General features: G+C 43.2%; 1 protein-coding gene across 1 annotated transcript in view; it reads left to right on the top strand.

Moving 5' to 3' along the window:
* PRDM16 (PR/SET domain 16) overlaps positions 1-20503 on the top strand; it is a 486681-nt gene that overhangs the window by 126578 nt on the left and 339600 nt on the right. The gene's annotated exons all lie outside the window — the stretch shown is intronic.

The following is a 20503-nucleotide window of genomic DNA, read 5'->3' as shown; positions in this document are numbered from 1 at the left end:
TTTGTAGGGTAGGTAAGGGGCGTGGCGGGCCATTGAAGTGAATGGCACCGTAGCCACGCCCTCCGCACGGGATCGCAAGGCACATTATGTCTGCGGTCCGGTCAGGTGCGATGAAAATGCTGCAAGCACTATTTTGATAGGACTGGACCGGACCGCAGGTACAATGTGTCTTGTGATCCCATGCGGGCGGAGGGCGTGGCTACAGTGCCTTTCACTTCAATGGCCCGCCATGCCCCCTCCTGCCCCACAAAATAATGAGCCGTGCGTTCTGCAGTGCGTTCTGGCCAGAATCGGGTCGGAACGCACTGCATCTTGTGTGAAGGTACACCCAAAGTTCTGGGTTCTGGTCTTGCTGCAGGAAGAGTTGCTTTCTTTTATCACACTCCTGGCTCATCAAAAGCTCTTAAAGGGTTATTACACACTCGCATATTTTTGCATATATCTACTGTGGGGCAAATGGCTTTCGGTAGGCCATTTGCACCTCTTTGGCTGACACTTTGGCTCAGTCGAGCCAAAGCAAATGCCTTCGGATCGGCTGACCCGCTCGACCGCCTTCGGCTGCTGTACGGCTATAGTGAATAGCCCGTAGAGCATCCCTTCGGTTTGACTGAATCGAAGGGCTCCAGCGGCCGAAGAGAGCCGAAGGATCAGCTGAAGCTACGGCTGGATACTTCAGCTCCTCTGTGAATAACCCCCCTAAGTCTCTTTCTTACCGTTACGTCTTTGGGACATTTCCCCTTCTGTACACAGACAACACATCTGCCTGATCAACAGAACCAAACCCTGACGAAGCAGGAGCCCAGAATTCCGAAACATGTTGGCTTTTTCTGATATAACTCTGAATGAAATGAAACCTGGACTTGATACATTGTGCTATTAGTGCTTTCCTCCGTGTACTCCGGCAAACAAAACCTTTCCCCCACTCTATCTAAAGCCAAAACATTTTTTAATTATACCTACACTTTAACGACTGTTATCAAAGCTGAATGGTCACACTGCCCTTTTAATGTTTCATATATCTGCTTCCGTCTGTTTTCATCCTAATCTTGGCTGTAGGAATACAAATGCACACAATACGTGGACACCATGGGATGCAGCAGTGAGGAACCAGTGGTGAGATGTACTCCCCTTTGATCCATTAGGATGTTGGGTTCATAGTGCCGTCGTGTATGTCAGTAGGAGGGTAGCAGGTGTGTTGGGGCCATTGTGAGTTCTTTGTGCATTGTGTTGAGAACAGACGGTAGCGGGAAAGTATGAGGGTTTTATCTTTACAAGCACAACAGTGGGATTGCATTGACCTATTGATAGCTGGGCTCTCTTGTATCCCGCTCACACTCCGCGTCTCTCGACGTCTCCATCAAATGTATTTCTCGCTGCTGCCGATCTGAAAGGAGTCACCCTTTGGACTGTGATAAAGTCGTGAGGCTGGGAGCGAATGGATGTGAATGGCAACCAACAGATATGGGTCATTTGACTTTTTTTTGCTGTTCTTTACAATATGTGAATTGCATTGGCTGATAGAATGCCATACACTTCTCTGTAGTGTTTACAGTGGAAGAAGCAGAGTCCTCCAGCAGTGCAGAATACTTCAGGAGAGGAGCATTAGATAAAGGAAGGAGCAGAGTCCCCCAACAGAGCACAGTATTTCAGGAGAGGAAAGTTAGATAGAGGAAGGAGAAGAGTCCTCCAACATTGCAGAGTATTTCAGGAGAGGAGCATTAGATGGAGGAAGGAGCAGAGTTCTCCAACAGAGCACAGTATTTCAGGAGAGGAAAGTTAGGTAGAGGAAAGAGCAGAGTCCTCCAACAGTGCAGAATACTTTAGGAGAGGAGCATTAGATAGAGGAAGGATCAGAGTCCTCCAGCAGTGCAGAATACTTCAGGAGGGGAACATTAGATGGAGGAAGGAGAAGAATCCTCCAACAGTGCCGAATACTTCAGTAGAGGAGTGTTAGATGGAGGAAGGAGAAGAGTTCTCCAACAGTGCCGAGTATTTCAGGAGATGAAAGTTAGATAGAGGAAGGAGCAGAGTCCTTCAACAGTGCAGAATACTTCAGGAGAGGAACATTAGATGGAGGAAGGGGCAGAGTCCACCAACAGTGCAGAATACTTCAGGAGATGAAAGTTAGATAGAGGAAGGAGCAGAGTCCTCCAGCAATGCAGAATACTTTAGGGGAGGATCATAAGATGGAGGAAGAAGAGTTCTCCACCAGTGCAGAATACTTCAGGACAGGCAAGTTAGATAGAGGAAAAGGCAGTCCTCCAGCAGTAAAGAGAGTTTTTAGGAGAGGAGAGTTAGATAACGTAGGGAACAGAGACCCCCAGCAGTGCAGATTATTTCCAGAGAAGAGATCTAGATAGCGGAGGAAGCAAAATCCTCCAGCAGCAAAGAGTATTTATAGGAGAAGAGAGTTAGGTATTGGATGGGGCAGAGTCCCCCAGCAGAGCAGAGTATTTCTGGAGAGGAGAGGTAGATAGAGGAAGGTGCAAAGTCCTCTAAAAGTGCATAGTACTTTAGGAGAGGAGACATACATAGCGGAAGGAACAGCGTTCCCCAGCAGAGCAGAGTATTTCAGGAGAGGAGAGTTACATAGGAGAGGGAGCAGAGTTCTCCAGCTAGGCAAAGTATATCGGGCGAAGAGATTTAGATAGCAGAGGGAGCAGAGTCCTCTAGCTGCACAGTATTTCAGGAGAGGAGAGTTATACAGTGGAGGGAGCAGAGTCCTCCAAAAGAGGAGACTATTTCAGGAGAAGAGATCTAGATAGCGGAGGGAGCAGAGTTCTCCAGCAGCACAGTATTTCAGGAGAGGAGAGTTAAGCAGTGAAAGGAACTATTGGCTTCTAATGTTGCACCTCTCTTTCCTAATGTAAATGAGATGGAGAAGCAGCAGTGCACCTCAGCATGTGGCAGGGAGGGAACCATATGAAGACAGATTCAGGTGCTTATGCTAGATGTATGTGAAAATACATTGAATGCTTTTATAAAGAAATATGCAAGCACTTTGAATGGCGTGTGTGTGTTTTTATCTCTGCCCATAGTTCGGCTTTAAGGATGAAACTTGCAGGGAGCGGGAGTTTAGCTGGCTGGCTGTCATCCGGATGAACCCACGCTGTTTTCTATTAGAAAACGGTGATCTGTTTTTAAAGGGCAGATTCATTTTCCCTTCCATTAAATCCCCGCTATCCTAGTTTATTCATCATACCACAAGCATAATTATGACCCACTGGAAGCATTAACAGGCCAGACACATCCCTCTCGGGGGGATTATGCAGAGGACCACCAACTCATTTCAAATAAGCCACCACTAGCTGCCAAAAGCTAATGGCATTTGTTCCCTTCCAACCTAAGCCAGATGTGAACCGATGACCTTTTGTTGTTTGCTTAGCAGGACGTTTGTGTCCCATAATTTCACCCTTTGCTCTGTGCCTTCAGGACGAAAATGTGGCTACTACATTCAGAATGTTAATAGTTCAATCATGTTATTTTACATCTTCCATGTCTGTTATTGGCGTGCCCAGTCAGCCGAAACACAACGCCATCAAGGTAATAGCAGAAAAGGTCATTAGAGAGCACCGGATGGAGGCCGGCAGACTCGCAGCAGCAACAACATTCTGGGAAGTCGCCAACGTGGGCTACGATTGAGTCGTGCCAATTTATTGTTTGGTGTTTTGCAAAGAGGCGAACGTTGTGTGGATCCTCTGTCAGCTTTTATTTAATTTCCCTTCCTGTTGTGTCGCCGAGACAGGAAGTACAAGGAGTCAGCAATAAAACACTCATTTTGGTAGAGTGGGGAAGGTTTTTTTTTTACTGCTGTCCACATTGGGAAGGTTTTCTCCAGACCAAGCACGAGTAGCAATACTTTTCCTCAAGTACTCGCCGATACTAAATACCAATACCTTTTTTTTTGTGCCATGTGACAGTTTTTCTAAAATAATACAGACAAATTATTTTACGATAGTGATGGAGCGCCAGAGCCTGGTTGCAGCTGCAACCACTGCGACCCTAGACTACAAATCTCAGCAATACATTATACAGCAATGCAGAATAATACCATCAGCTATAGAGGGACTACAAATCTCAGCAATACATTGTACAGCAATGCAGAATAATACCATCAGCTATAGAGGGACTACAAATCTCAGCAGTACATTATACAGCAATGCAGAATAATACCATCACCAATAGAGAACTATACATCCCAGCAATACATTATAGAGCAATACAGAATAATACCATCACCAATAGAGGACTATACATCCTAGCAATACATTATACAGCAATGCAGAATAATACCATCAGCTATAGAGGACTATACATCCCAGTAATACATTATACAGCATTGCAGAATAATACCATCAGCTGTAGAGGACTATACATCCCAGTAATACATTATACAGCAATGCAGAATAATACCATCAGCTATAGAGCAGTATACATCCTAGCAATACATTATACAGCAATGCAGAATATTAGTATATGAATTTGCTACATACTCTGTGCTGCTGGGGCTCCGGCCTGATGTCTTGGGCGGAGGGTCTCAGGAGGGGGAGATGTGGAGGGTCTCAGGAGGTGTGCGGAGAGCCTCAGGAGGGGTGTGGAGGGTCTCAGCTGGGGGAGATGTGCGAGGATCTCAGGTGGGGTGCTGAGGGACTTAACAGGGGGAGATGTGCGAGGGCCTCAGGAGGGGTGCGGAGGGTCTCAGCAGGGTGAGATGTTTGGCCTGGCGAAAGCACTGTAAGGCAGCCAAATCAATTTGAAGAATTAAAGTGCCACTCCCTTATACCATGACATGTAAACACAAGCAGGCAATCTGTATCGGATGCACTGCAGACTGCGGCAGATGGACACTCTTGAGGTAAGATATCAGAGCTGCAATTCTTCTAGAAAATGGACACTTCCTGGAGTGTCAAATTGTAAGACTTCTTCGCTATCCGCAGCCCCCACCCATCCCCCGGCTCCTACACCATCAAAAAATGCATAGTAAACAATTGCAGTAGGCTTACTATTCTGCAGACCTCGCTGCTGATTTGTTTGTACTTCCAGCAGACACAGGAGAGGCCCTGGTGGTGGCCTGGAAGTTTCCATATCCGACACTTCTGGAAGTGTCAGTTTTCTTGAATTGCCGTGCTGATATCTTTCCTTAGTGCCAGACGGGGCTTGTGTATGTCTGAAGCAGATGGCCAGTCTGCGCTTGTCACCAGGCGGTGACCGTGTCTCTTTACTTTCCCCAATTTTCCAGGCCCATACGGTATAACAGTGCCGGAGTTTTAAGCACCGAGATAAATTTCCCACGAAACCCCTGTTCTCTTTTTTTTTTCTTCTTCGAGTGATCGCCTGCGAGTGTAGATCCTGTACCGACAAGCGGGAGACACATTGCTCGTAATAATTACAGCTTTGAAATGCGGAATACAGCGCAGGACATGCATCCCCGTGAATGAGGACGGATCGAGTGATGCAACTGAACTCCACTTAAGATAAGGCCGGGACAATGCGGCACACAGTTGTTTCTGCTGGAAATTTAAAGAAATTCTTTGTTGGGGTAAACTGGGTTAATAGCCAGCCGAGGTATCTGGGGAGCGGCGCTTTCAGCTCCAGTGTAACTGGATTCAAGGCCCTTTGCGCTGGGGGTCTGTCTGCGAACAAAGTGAGGAATGCTTATGAAGAGCTGAAGAAAAAAAAGCTAAGAATGTAAGTGGACCTGTCACTTTATATAAGAGAGAGTGCTGCAAAAAAAAGAAAAAGCTTCATTAATTGAGAGTTGGCATTTGCCAATGTGAGCAACAGAACATCTCACCCTAAGAAGGGTCCTGGTGTGTAGTTGGAGGCTTCTAAAAATATGGTCATATATAATTTATAGTGTGTTTGAACAAAGACCTTACCTTGACACAGGGTGCCCTCACCTTGGTTATGTACCCTGGCACTCAGCTGTAATATAGCCCAATATAGGCTACTCAGAATACTTCTCCCGGTCCCGGATCAACCACCAAATCATTTTATAAGCCCCGAGGAAGGGAGAGACTCATCTCCTGAACCGTGCTGGCTATATAGGACATATTTTATGAATTTCCTCTGTGGTCATCAAGCAATGACGTCAGGTTGCCCTCACCTTGGTTATGTACTTTGACACACAGCCATAATATAGCCCCCATCTAGGCTATTCAGCATACTTCACCCAGATCAATCCCATATCATTTTATGGGTCCTGAGGAAGGGAGTGACTCATCTCCTAAAACATGTTGGCTATATAGGCCATATTTTATGAAGTTTCTTCTGTGGTCATCAAGCAATGACATCAGGCTGCCCTCACCTTGGTTATGTACTTTGACACACAGCCATAATATAACCTCTATCTATTATATTCAGCATACTCTGCCCAGATCAACTCCATAATAAAGCCCCCATCTAGGCTATTTAGCATACTATACAGAGCCCAACCTCTTGTTTTATGAGCACTGGTTGCTAGTGCTCACTGGCTGCCAGTAGCAGGGCAGGTTGCCGGCCAGAGCGTCCCATGTTGCTAAGAGCTGGGCAAGGAGATGTGCATGACCTTTACACATCTCCCCGCCCAGGTCTTAGCATCTTAGGACACCAGACTGGAAAGAGGGCGGTGGGCAAACATTGTACAGCAGAGAGACCAAAAGAGATGCTGCCTGAGCCAACAGCTTTAGGCTGCCTCATTATAGGGATGATCCCGGTGGTAATCTCTAATAGGCATGGGCTTGATGCTTTCGACTCAAACATTGACAGTTTGTATATTTGACGAAGTGTTTTTTTTCATTGATACATGCCCCCCAGTACCCGAGTCCCCATACCATTTTTATGGCCAATAAATTGCATATAAACCTTCAAAATGGGGACAATTGAGTATCAAAGTTCTGGCCCCATAGACTTGCATTGAGTTCGAGTTCGAATTCAAACTTTTTCCACGTTCTAAAGTTCAAATGTGAACCGAACACGGGAGTGTTCAACCAATCACTAATCTCTAACAGTCTCCTGAAGCATGTCCCTAACCTCCAGAAATTCCTGTAGTATGTCTGCAACCCCTGACCATCAGTTGTAGCATTTCCCCAGTCTTTGACAGCTTTCTGTAGCATCACATTCACCGAATATTATGCATGGAACTTTGTTGACGTCAGAAAACAAACTTGATGCTCCCTATATCAAGCAAGTAGACCACCAATTATCAGAGGAGTCCCGAGGCGGGGTGACACCCGGTGCGGGTACCGGGTGACACTCCGCAGTGACGTAATCGCGTATGCACGTGATGACGTCATGCGCTGTACCGCTGTTACCTGCCTTGGTGATGGCCGCCGGCAGAGAGAGGAGGGGACGTTCACCCGGCGGGATAAGGTATGCCGCCGGGTCCCCTCCTCTCTTGAGCAACTGTCGGGCTCTCGGTCCATGACTTCTCGGCTCCACTTTTCAGAGAGGGGTGACACCAAAATGACTGTCAGTTGAGAAAGAGAGTTGAGAAAGAGAGACAGAGGGATTTGGTTCCAGATGAGATCAGTTGGGAGCTATGGGTATGTGGACATCTTAGTAATGGGAATGTTTGGTATATGCATTAACATCCCAGGAGTGGAGCACGGTGTCACATGTTCCTATTGTAGTATTCATTAGCAGCACATTGTATAGGAACTGTTAAGTATATGAAGAGGCTTAGTCACTTGGATATCACATCCTGCATCTAATCCCGGCATACCTGAACATATCACGTTCCATCACTTTCATGGCCGGTGGCATGGTTTAGTAGGTAAACTCTGGTGTGCACAGCCTGCATCATGTGCTCTGTCACAGGTTCGGAGGAGAATGTACAGTTAGTTCCCATTGTTTTATCCATGTGTGCTTTGTTACTGTTGGCCATTGTGTCTAATCCCTTAACTTCTGTAGGAAAATATTTAGAGAAGGTCCAATCAGCGTGGCAGGCAAACCCGACCATTAATGATGTGATTTTACCGGGCAATTAATATCTGACCTTGTTCCTGCTTCCTGTGCAATAGGTATAACGATAGGCTCAAGGCTGTACTCTGAAATCAAAAGTTGCCCTTTCATTAGGACTTCCCCCAGCACTGCAAGGGTTAAAGTGATAATAATGTCAAAAGATTTTTAAGCTATATCAAATGCTGGCTACATTTCCTACAATGCATGCTGCTCTTTGATGTTTAGACGTTTGAGGCTCGGTGCAGACCTCCGCGATCGCGAGCGAGCCCCAAACCAGTTGGTTTGGGGCTCCTTTCTGTGTTCCTGTACTTTGAGACATTTGAGGCTACCCACCAAGGCTACCTAACAAGAGCCAGTGAGCTTGATGAAGTCATGCGTTTTTTCTTCATTCAACTGAGTAAATACACTTTCGAGTCCCAACGCCTGTCTTTCTGAAGCAATGAAATCCTGATATAGGTTCTAAGGGGGTTAGACTCTAACCAAAACTTTAAAAAAGTTTTGACTTTGGATACATTTTAAAAAGAAAATATAAAGACTCCTGATGTGAAGGGGCAGGACTCTGATGTTGTGGCAAAAAAATTGTAGAAACACTGGTCTACAGTATTGTTAGCTTTTGCTGTCCTTCAGCTGGGAGCTAGAATGTATCATCCCATGGACATCACAGTGGTGGACGTCCTTTGCTTTGAAAACTGGATTCCATTGACATTGTCTGAATGGTGGTTGTAGATCAATGGGCTTCCTCTATTCCTCTAGGATGGGCACTAGTACGTCTTTATGACCAAAGTTGGCCCAGTGGGTTACAAGGCCATGTCAAGGCCATGAACCGATGTGAATGTTCTACAGTATGCGCCCTGGAAAGTGCTGCAGGATATCTCACCGCTATAAATGAATAAAACAAACCAAGGCGACCTCCCCCTGTGTACGCATGTTTATTTATTTGTCGTGTGTTTATTGACACAAATAAAATGGCGATGTAAAGGGTTGAGTAGCGCTAAGTCAACATTTACAGTTCCCCCTCCCAGACGTTCGCTTTTGTGGGCTCCTGACTAGCCGCTGTGTCCAGAAGACGGCTGCCTCCCTGGATTACCTTTCCTTCCTCCAGGGCGAGTGGAAGTGCTACATTAACTACAGCGTAGAGGAGAGGAAGAAACAGACCCAATCCCATCTCCGGGAAACAAAGAGGCTTTTTATCGGGAACAAGGCTTGATAAAAATTACAGTGGCATCCCCAGTCATTTCACCAGCCTGGCCTCAGGCTGTGTGCGAGGAAATAAGAGGAGGGGAGGGGGGACGTGGTTCTGAAATATAAATGGTGGCGGTGATGGTGGTGGTGGGGAGGGGGGTTCCCCAGTGGATTTTATATATAAATAATGCCATTCAGTATACAACATGTACTTTAAATAGAGCCAGGTGGCAGTTGCAGCTCTTCATATCACACTTTAAAGAGAGAGTGTTAGCAGCGGCTGCCAAGGACGGCGGGATGTAGGCCAGTTTATGGGGGGCTGTCTCCATCACTGACACGTAAAAGTTACATAAATATTTTTAGTTATAGTAGTATTTTTTAACACTGTTATTATTATTATTATTATTATTATTATTATACTATCAGTATTATTATTTTAACATTATTATTATCAATATTATTATTATTATTATACTATCAATATTATTATTTTAACATTATTATTATTATTATTATTATTATCAATATTATTATTATTATTTACATTAGTAGTATGTCAACTGTCCTGAAACCCGGACACAGGACTCCAAAACCGGACTGTCTGGGTGAATCCTGGATAGGTGGCATCCCTACATGGTTACCCTATAACAGAAAGTGCTTGCAGTCTGCATTGGGAGAGTATGGGACAGGGTGACAACACAACACAGCAATTAAAAGACATAGTACAGTTACCCTGTCAGTATAGGTATCGGCATGTATTATTTTAATGAAAGCCCTAAAAAAATGACAATTACTTTTGAAATTGAGATTAACGGTGTGTACGCGTGCGTGCGTGCGTGATTGAATCCTATATCCATAGAACATGAAACTATTTTAATATTGTAACATTGTGACACTATGCGTTCTATATTCACACATCGCTATCTCCGGCATCAGCTCTTTCTTATTCCTTTTTTTTCTTCCTCTGCTGTATCGCTTTTCCTCCTGTTTCATCACTTGCAGCCTTTTCCTCTGCCCCCGGGGTAATGTCTGCAGCCCGGTTTTGGATATATAGCTTGTTATTGATTATTATTAATATTCATCATGTTTGTGAAAATGTCTTTCCCCTGTGCTATTAATCTGCTCCGTTAATAAACGTCAGCAACCCTGTTTGAAGCCCTGGGGGATCTGCAGCGCGCTGAATGACAAACGAATTCAGCGTGAGAGGGAAGGAGGAAGCTAGACAGAGGCCCAGAGCACGCCACCAGTACTCCGCCACAGCTGCACAGGCACAGTACGCTGCAGATAAAGATGCTGAGACAGGTCTGGTTGGAGGTAAAGTGGTAGGAGAATTTTTGATCTCTACAGAGAGACCACTGCTTCCACACAGAGATCATGGGTCCTTCTCTGCAGCTGCTGGTAGGGGACAGGCTTTTCTACTCAGGCTGTGGCTGCTTTAGAAAGAAAATTAATTGTGAGACTTTGCACATCTTTTGTTTTGATGCGTGTGGTCGGAGTTGGTGCAAAGGCTTGCTGTGACTTTTCGTTCCTCGACAGCTGTCGGCCTATAGCAGCGAGCCGGCACCGTTCAGTAATATTTGATGATTTGATGTAGCTTCACACCCTTGAGCAGAATCCCACGCGACGCACAAGTCCTGCGCTCTAATCGGATCTTGTGTAAAATACATTTCTGCTGCCTAGTCTCTTAGAGGAAATGTAACACTGGTATTTAATGCTGAGTTATTTGGAAACCCTCCCCGCTGCGCTCCCTGTACTCCGGAAAATGCGTTTTTTTAGGAATACTCAGAACGTCTGCACTTCCTATTCCACGAGGAGAAATCCCTTAATTAAAGAATTTGTTTAATTTCACCTTTACCACTTCGCTGTTAGACTTTTAAACCCCCATAAATTATATGCTAGCTTTCCCCCCCTTTTTACAAAGATATTATTTCGCTTTTGAATATGAGGTTAGATGAACTGACATTTTTTTCCCAACATTTGAACTCTGGGAGGGCTTTTTTGTCAAGGCAATTGTTAATTTTCTGCTTATAAAATAAGCTGTATAAGATCTATGGCTGCTCCTTGTGGGCTCGGGCAAGGACTCGGTGCAACGTGTAATCTTAGATTTTATAGGCAGAGCAGACAGCTATGTACCAAAGATGTTCTCTACAGCAAAGGGGACAGGGGATTCCAATTCTACAAGATGCAGCACATCTATCTATCTATCTATCTATCTATCTATCTATCTATCTATCTATCTATCTATCTATCTATCTATCTATCTATCTATCTATCTATCTATCTATCTATCTCTATTGCCCACCCATTGTTTTCTCTTTATATTTTTCCTTTTTTCCACTGTTTTCTCTCTCTCTCTCCATCTTATCTCACCTTCTCTTTATCTCTCTTTATTTACATGTCTGTCTTTAGCTATGTCTCTTTATCTCATCTTTTATCTATCTGTTGCTCACTCTTTTTCTTCTCTCTCTCTCTCTCTCTCTCTCTCTCTCTCTCCCTCTCTCTTGTCCTCCGTGTCCCCCCTCTCTTCTCTCTCTCTCTTTCTCTCTTCCTCTCTTTCTCTCTCTCCTCTCTATTCCTCTGTGTTTCTCTTCCTCTTTTTCAATCTCTTTTTCTGTCTCTCTCTCTCTCTCTCTCTCTCTCTCTCTCTCTCTCTCTCACTCTCCCTCCCTCCCTCCCTCCCTCCCTCTTCTCTTCCTCTCTCTCTTTGTCTCTCTCCCTCCATTTGTATCCTCCTTACATTTCAGCCCAGGTTGGCTCTTCTGGACCTCCAATACTATCATTTCCTTTAGACAACAATTTGCAGCCCACAATGCGGGGGAGAAGAAGCTTCCTTCCATCAGAATCACATTCCACAGAGCTGACTGGGCAGTAATGTGCCCCCGAACACAAACCCGAATGTAACTCTTCTGCTTTCCCAATTCTGCTCTGTATCTGTGGGAAAAGAGACATTTATTCTACGATGATTCCAGCTGAGGCAGGCAGTGTCTGGTGACAGGAACCATAGTATCAATGCAGAAACACCAAAACCACTTCTGTGGGGGAGAGTCTTCACTCCAATAACTGCCATGAATGCCTACACAAAGGTTTCATGTGGTGTAAATGAGGGCACAGACACATAGTATGGAAGGGGGTCTGGTAAAGTAGAGCTATTTGGGTGCATTGCTGTCCTCAGCATGCCTGGTGGTCATAATGATCCTCTGGCTTAAGCCTCACTGACTGGAAAAACTCAGGAGATCAGGGCATCACTGGTGGCATATAGCTCCAGTCAGTGACTCAATATCAAAGCCATTGGATGATCGTGACTTCCAGTATGAAAACCATTGGATTATCGTGACTTCCAGTATCAAAGCCATTGGATTATCATGACTTCCAGTATCAAAGCCATTGGATTATCATGACTTTCAGTATCAAAGCCATTGGAGTAACTTGCTATCCAGTAACTTAATGGTAGCTTGCATACTTGTTTCAACATTGATTTCCAATAAAACAGATCAATTTTAAAATAAACATAACTAATGCGCTTGTATTTTATTTTGTCCGGGAGTTCCAAAATATATAGAGACTGGAGTTCCCCTTTAAAACCATGAACAGAAAGTTCATTTCCCAGCATGCACTTTTTTTCCCTGAGCAATACGCCGACCCGCACAGTTCCAATGTTTTCCAAGCAAGCATTGGTAAAATCCAGCCATGAACGTGGGACTTTGGCGGACGGCCGCTCAGTGTTTCTACCGGGGCCGATGCGGATACATATTGTATTATATTACTGTTGTTTTGGGCACCAGGCCAGCAACTGCCGAGCACAGACTATGCTTAGAACTTCATAATAACTCCAGCAAACAGTGTTGGGGAGGCCTGCTCACTCCAGGTAGACGCACACCTTTAAATCTGATTCAAACATGTTCTCGTCCCATCAATTTTTTAGGGGGTTTGAATTTTTAATTGGATGAAATGTTGTGTTGATTGGATGAAGTTTGAAATGTTTTGTTCTATACATTTGAATCTGAATTCTAATATTAATGTGTCAGATTGTTCCTTTGATGGTGTGTGGAATATACCCCCAGTCATTTTACTTCATGGGTGGCTATTTCCTTCAATATAAAGCAGCTATTTACCCCAATATCAATCTGATATTCCCTCAGGATTTATTGGCTATTTACCCCAATATCAATCCAATATCACCGCAGTATTTATTGGCTATTTACCCCAATTTGAATCTGGTATCTCCCAGTATTTATTGGCTATTTACACCAATATAACTCCGATATTCCCCATTATGTATTGGCTATTTTTCCCAATATCATTCTGATATTTCCCCAGTATGTATTAACTATTTACTTCAATATCAATCTGGCATTTCCCCCAATATTTATATCATGGGTGGCTACTTCCTTCAATATAAATCAGCTATTATTTACCCCAATATCAATTTGATATTCCCCCAGGATAGATTGGCTATTTACCTCAATATCAATCCAATACCTGGATTTATTGGCTATTTACCCCAATATCAATCCAATATCACCGCAGTATTTATTGGCTATTTACCCCAATTTGAATCTGGTATCTCCCAGTATTTATTGGCTATTTACCCCAATTTGAATCTGGTATCTCCCAGTATTTATTGGCTATTTACACCAATATAACTCCGATATTCCCCATTATGTATTGGCTATTTTTCCCAATATCATTCTGATATTTCCCCAGTATGTATTAACTATTTACTTCAATATCAATCTGGCATTTCCCCCAATATTTATATCATGGGTGGCTACTTCCTTCAATATAAATCAGCTATTATTTACCCCAATATCAATTTGATATTCCCCCAGGATAGATTGTTTTTATTCTCCCAGTATTTACTGGCTATTTACCCCAATATAAGTTAGATATCCCCCCAATATTTATTGGGTATTTACCCCAATATCAGTCAGATATCCCCCCAATATTTATTCCTCCAATGTCTACATGATGGGTGGCTATTTCCTTTAACAATAATTGGCTGGTGGCTATTCCCCTCAATATCTAGCAGCTATATTGCCCCATTGTAGATAAGCCATTTCCCCCAATATGAATCCTCTATTACACCCCTAATAATCAGCTTTTTTTAAACCCATATTGACTGGCTCCCCCCCCTCGCCCCCCCACACCCATATTAGTTGGTTATTTCCTCCACATCTAAAGGATTTTTCCCACCCCCAGTATAGATCAACTATTTCCACCAGATCAATTGCTTGTTTCCCCAAATTTCAAACAACTGTTTTCCTCCCATCCATATCTGTTACTCTAATATGGATTGTTTATTTGCCTCCATATTGTGGCCATATACCCCATATTGATCAACTTTTGACCTAAATATTGATTATCTATTTTCCCTCTATATCTGTTGGCTGTTTACTCTTATATGAATTGTATATTTGCCTCCATATTGATTGGCTTTCCCCCCCTATTGATCCCCTACTACGCCAGTATTGATTGTTCAGGGGTATCAGCAGAAGTTCCTGGTGCCCCTTGACATGAAAACCCTTCAAATCAGATGATTATGTCCTATAAATCGGAATCAACCAGCTGGTCCTGTCCAATCTTCTCAGAGATAAGAGCCCCAAGCCGCACTGAGCTGAACAAGGCAGCACTGTGCAGGAGGGGAAATCCTCCACAGAGAGCCTACATTCTGAGTGTATCATTATACCACCCGGTCGCTGATTGTGTGTCCCTCGATAGTTCCAATTTCTAACTTGGCAGGAAAAAAACTGTCCTTTTGTAATAGTGAAAACTGTAATTTTTGCTGGGTGTTATCCCATCTAGAATGACATCAGAGGTCAATCATTAATATGCACCGTGGGAGTTCCTGCGATTTCACTTCTTGCCCACAATGGGCCAGTTGTCTGTCCTGTTTTTCTTGTAGAAAACGTGGTCCCGCTGCCTCATGCTTAGAGGGAGAAAGAAGGGAATAAAATGAATAAAGAAAAAAAAAAAAAGTTTCTGTCCTGCGCTGTCCTGTCTACCGGTATTGTTGAGACTCTGTTTTCCTGCACACAGAATCTTGTGCGGCAATGTCTGTGGAATCTCAATCACCTCCCTGGTTAAATGTCTGGAACAGAGCAGATCCTTTCCCAGTTAAAAGAAAATCAAATTGGTTTGAAGCTGAACTCCAGGCAACCAGCTAAATACACAGACGAAATACATATCATAGAGATGCTTTACTTGGCAAATCAATTGTATTTTGTCCACGCAGTTCTGAGATTTACACAACTTTGCCATACGGCACTGCCCTCTGAGGCAGGCCAGGAGACCTGATTTATCTCTGCTGTAGTTCAGTAACCCGTATAGGTCTTTTCCCTCCCCCAGCATGTAATTGGACAGTGAAAGGAGAAACAGCAGACTGATAAATTAATTTCTCTATCACTCTGCTCCCTCCTCCCATCAGTATGCTCCTTGTTAGCATATGAGCCCTAAAGCACACCTGACTGGCTCATCCTTTCGGTTTTCCTTTTCTCAGTTTTCTCCTTCACCACAGACCACAAATGTAAGGACACATCTTCTTACTCCCCAGTATAAGGAGCATTCTTCCCACTGACCATCAATGTAATGAAGCCCTTCTCCCACTTTCCAACAATGTAGGAAAGCCCTTCTCTATTGACCACTACTGTAAAGGAGCAGTTCACTTACTTCCAATTTAAGGGAACACTTCACTGACCACCAATGTAACGGAGCCCTTCTCCCACCTTCCAACACTGTAATGGAGCCCTTCTCTGATGACCTCTATCGTCAGGGAACTCTGCACTAGCCACCAATGTAAGGGACCACTTAACTGACCACTATTGTAAGGGAGCACTTCACTGACCACCAAAGTAAATGAGCTCTTCATCAACCTCCAATGTAGGTGAGCACTTCACTTACCACCAACGTAAGGGAGTATTTGACTCCCCACCAATGTAAGGGGACGCTGATGACCAGAAATATAAGGGTGAATTTTTCAAATGACCCCCAATGTAAAGGGGGCACTTTACTGACCACCAATATAAAGGAGCACTTCACTGACCAGCAATGTAAGGGAGCACTTTATTGAGTACCAACTTAAGTTGGGCCTTCTCTACTTACTATAAATCTAAGAGAGCCCTTCTAAACCGACCACCAATGTAAGAGTGCTCTCTACTGACCACCAATCTAAGAGAGCCCTTCTCCACTGATCACCAAAGTCATGGAGCCCTTCTACACTGACCACCAGTCTAAGAGAGCCCTTCCCCAGTGAACACCAATGTCATGGAGCCCTTCCACACTGACCACCAGTCTAAGAGAGCCCTTCTCTGTTTCTCTTCTCTGGCCATTATTAGCATCATTTGTTTCATTTCAGTATTATTATTGAAAACATTTTGGCATTGAGAGCAGCCACTGGTGTCAAATATGTAAGCACACCACTTTCCTTGTTCTTTTATGTACTCTTATGTTTCAGCTTACTGTTCACGCTAATGTTCCGTGAGCTGTAGATATAGTAACCATAGGGAGAGTTCCCTGGAACCTGGAAGTTTTTTCAAGGGTTCCACTGTGTTATAAAAGTTGAGAAGGCCTAAAATAGAGGGTGCAGCCATGTTAAATCTTGAGAGTTTCTGGACATCTAATGGACACTGTAAACCTGTGTTATCAATTAAATTCTTACTATAATATTGACTTCTTATGTGAACATTTGTATTGTTTGTTTGCATGGGGATTGTTAAATATTTATTTTAAGTTAATCTTGTTTAACTGGATTGTGTTACACTAAACTGTGGATGTCTGAGGGTCTTTTGGTCTTTTTTTACACTTGAACTCCAGCCAAAATGTGTTTTTCGTCTTTGGATAGAGTACGGAAGGGTTAGAACCACTGGGCATATTTCACCTTGCTTCATGTGTGGTCATAAGAGAAGAAAATCCCTTGGTCAATTATTGGCCAATTATATGTCAGAACCAAAGTGGCCTCTTTCATGGTTGTATGTCGTATTTTTGGTGTTAAAATTATTTACCTAGTTTAATTCTGTGCTTATTGTGTATATGGTAAGTGTTGGGTTAAAGGTTAAGTTGGGGTTTCGGAAGATGACTGAGGGTTAGGTTAGGCTTCAATTCTCGAACAAGTGTATATCAGAAACAAAGTAGTTTGTTTTAGTTTCGTTTATTACTTTTCAGTGTTAGACTTATTTGGCTAGTTGAATGCTGTGCTTGCAGGTTCAAGGTAAGTGTCAGGGGATTGGATTAATGATTAGGTTGGAGTTTAGAAAGAGGGCTAAGGATTAGGGTTTAGGCTAGGGGTTAGGATAGGCTTCAATTCTTGGACATGTGTATATCGAAAACAAAGTGGTTTGTTTCAGTTTTGTTTATTACATTTTTGTTGTTAGAATTATTTTGATAGTACTGTGCTTTTGGCTTCATGGTAAGGGTTAGGGGGTTGGGTTAAAGGCTAGGTTGGGGTTTCGGAAGATGGCTACAGATTAGGGTTACAGCTAAGGATAGGCTTCAATTCTTGGACAAGTGTATATTGACAACAAAGTAGTTTGTTTTTATTTTGTTTTTGTAATATTTGGGGTGTTAGGATGATTTTGATAGTGTAACACTGTGCTTGAGGGTTCATGGCAAGGGTTAGGGATATGGGTTAAAGATTAGGTGAGGGTTTAGGAAGAGTGTTAAGGATTAGGATTATGGCAAGGTCATGGGTTGGCTACGGACCTGTGTTGATGGTCTTTTGTTCTATCTAAATGGGTTTTGCATTCCCATACAAGTCAATGAATGCAAAACCCGCTTGAAGCAAGTAAACTGCAGGTTACAATTAGGGCAACTGCAGGTCAGGTGCACATGTCAATGAATTCTGAATGATGCCAGAAGCATCTCAAACTGACGCAATGGACACAAGCCAAAAGCCTGTTGAAACACAGGCACTTATATACATGGAGTTCTCCTGAGCCCTGCCTCCTGAAAACACACCTCCATCTTCAACCCATTTATAGAACCGACTCTCCCCTCTATAAGCATAGTTTTAGCTTTCAGCTGGTATGCTGTAGATCAGCATATAAAGGCAACAAATTAAGCTAACAGAATTGTTAATGACCCTTGAAGGTATTTGCCCAGTGTTGTGGGGTTTCTATGCCCATCATGCCCCAGTCATAGCCAGAATTGGCTAAAATTGCTCCCATACCTATCCCTCCTTGTGTCCAAAGCTGCTCAGGAAGTATAAAGCTTACTGCGAGAGCAGCTTGAATATTCGTCGGGCCGTCAGTAAAACCATCCAGTCTGTGGAAAGTATTACACATACCTTCTGTTCAATTAATTGTACATTTTTATTTTTCTATTTATTGCCCCGTGCTTCTGCTTGTTATTGCTAATGCTGTTTTGCTGTGTAATTGCAGACCTAATAACTCTGGAGTTGTAACAAAACTTTTTATTTTTTAGTCTTTTATGTTTAATGACTTTTTTTCGTTTTTTTTTTTCCTGTAAGGCAGCCGAGCGGTCATTAGTAAAGTCATTAAACCATATCCCTTACTCTGAAACCGCTGCATAACCAGAGTCAGGAATTTCAGGTTTATAACGCAAGAAAATAACATGCTATTGTGTAGCAAGGATTTCCAAACTCGTAAAAAGCCATGTTCTTGGCAGGGCCCAGCAAAGAGTTATGAAAGAGTGATTAGAAACACTCGCGCTGTAATTGAAGTCTGGTTAGGAGTGATTGCAGGCCTGTGCTGGGATTGCAAAATTCAGAGGGACTGGTACAAATTGCCCTGCTATGGGAGTCTGTTCATTGACAAACAATGCACAGGCCAGCGCCACAATCATCCAGTCACATATATGTGGGCGTTTTTTAAATTTTTTTTGCACCATGTTACTGCCTAGCTTGTCATAATCACCTTTTACGGCACAAGGCCTGGAGAATACAAAGCCTAAAGTTACCTCCTAACATTCTAAGATAGGAAAGAGGAACACCTTCTTAGCCCAAAGTATGTATGTAAAGGACGTACCCATGTCATGACCCTAGCTAAGTGGACCATGAAGAAATAATATGCTACTAGACATGTAAGCTGCGGAAAAATTTGGTTCGTTTCGGATATTTCATTATTTCGGGATCCGAAATTCAATTCGGTTTGGGTTTCGGATTCAGACGATATCCGAATTTCCGTTAATTTCGGATGAGTTTATGAATATTCGTTGCGAATACCACAGAAAACCATATACAGATATTAATACTAAAGCTCCTAGATCCGAATGGCATTCAGGATCCGAATTTCTGAATTGCATTCGGGAGCTCCCAAATGTCATTCGGGTCTGGGAGCCTCAGCTTTAGTAATATATGTATATGGCTCCCAGACCCGAATGGCATTAGGGATCCGAATTTCCGAATTGCATTGGGGAGCTCCCGAATGCCATTCGGGTTCGGGAGCCATATACATATATTACTAAAGCTGAGGCTCCCAGACCCAAATGCAATTCAGAAATTCGGATCCCAAAATGCCATTCGGGTCTAGGAGCCTCAGCTTTAATATTATATTTATATACTCTATATGGCTCCCATGCTAAACCAAATAACACATCTGATCGGCCAGAAAAGTCACATGTCTATTTCAGTCTATTTCAGTTTTGATTTTCAACGAAACTCGGGCGGGATCTGAAATTCTGAAACTTCATCTGAATTTTGATTCAGAATGAAACGAATCGCACATTATTATTATTATTATACAGGATTTATATAGCGCCAATAGTTTGCACAGCGCCTTACAATATAAGGAAGTCACAATACAATTCAAGACAAGATGGTAAGGAGGGCCCTGCCCGTGAGGGCTTACAATCTAAAAGGGAGGGGCAAGTGATACATGAGGAGGTGCACATGTCTATATGCTACACATGACCAGTTAAAGAGGAACTCAAGGCAGACTAAGACTTACCCTTGCAGTAGGGCTACCCAAGCACTGCAAGAGTTAAGTGCTTGTTTTCGTCTAGGGCCTAATAACAGGGATAATAATAGGGATAACAAAGATATATTCTGTCCTGCCTGGCTACTATACCATTCCCTGCAGCCTCTCTCCCCCTCGCTCCTGCAGTCTAAGGATCCATGAGACATCAGGTCTGATACAATGTATAGACTAATATATTTTCTATATTGTATTCAACACAGAGTGGCAGTGGGCTGATGGGCAGAATCAAATATTCAAGCTTGTCAATGTGATCATGACTACTAAAGCTATGGGGATACCATCAGATCTTATTGATATAGATAGGAATATAGTTTTTCTAAAATAAGTGAGGTGTTATGTGGATTCAATATAGCTATTTACTATGTTTTTGAGTACCACAGCAAAATTCACATTTTCTTTTTTTTTTAAAGTAGGTTAAACATGAAATATTGCATGTTAGTATTATAAAGCCT

This window comes from Nanorana parkeri, unplaced genomic scaffold, assembly GCF_000935625.1.
Source record: "Nanorana parkeri isolate BGI_ZX_2015 unplaced genomic scaffold, ASM93562v1 scaffold5, whole genome shotgun sequence".
Lineage (NCBI taxonomy): Eukaryota > Metazoa > Chordata > Amphibia > Anura > Dicroglossidae > Nanorana > Nanorana parkeri.
The sequence above is the reverse complement of the archived record's forward strand: the minus strand, read 5'-3'. Positions and strand labels throughout refer to the sequence as shown.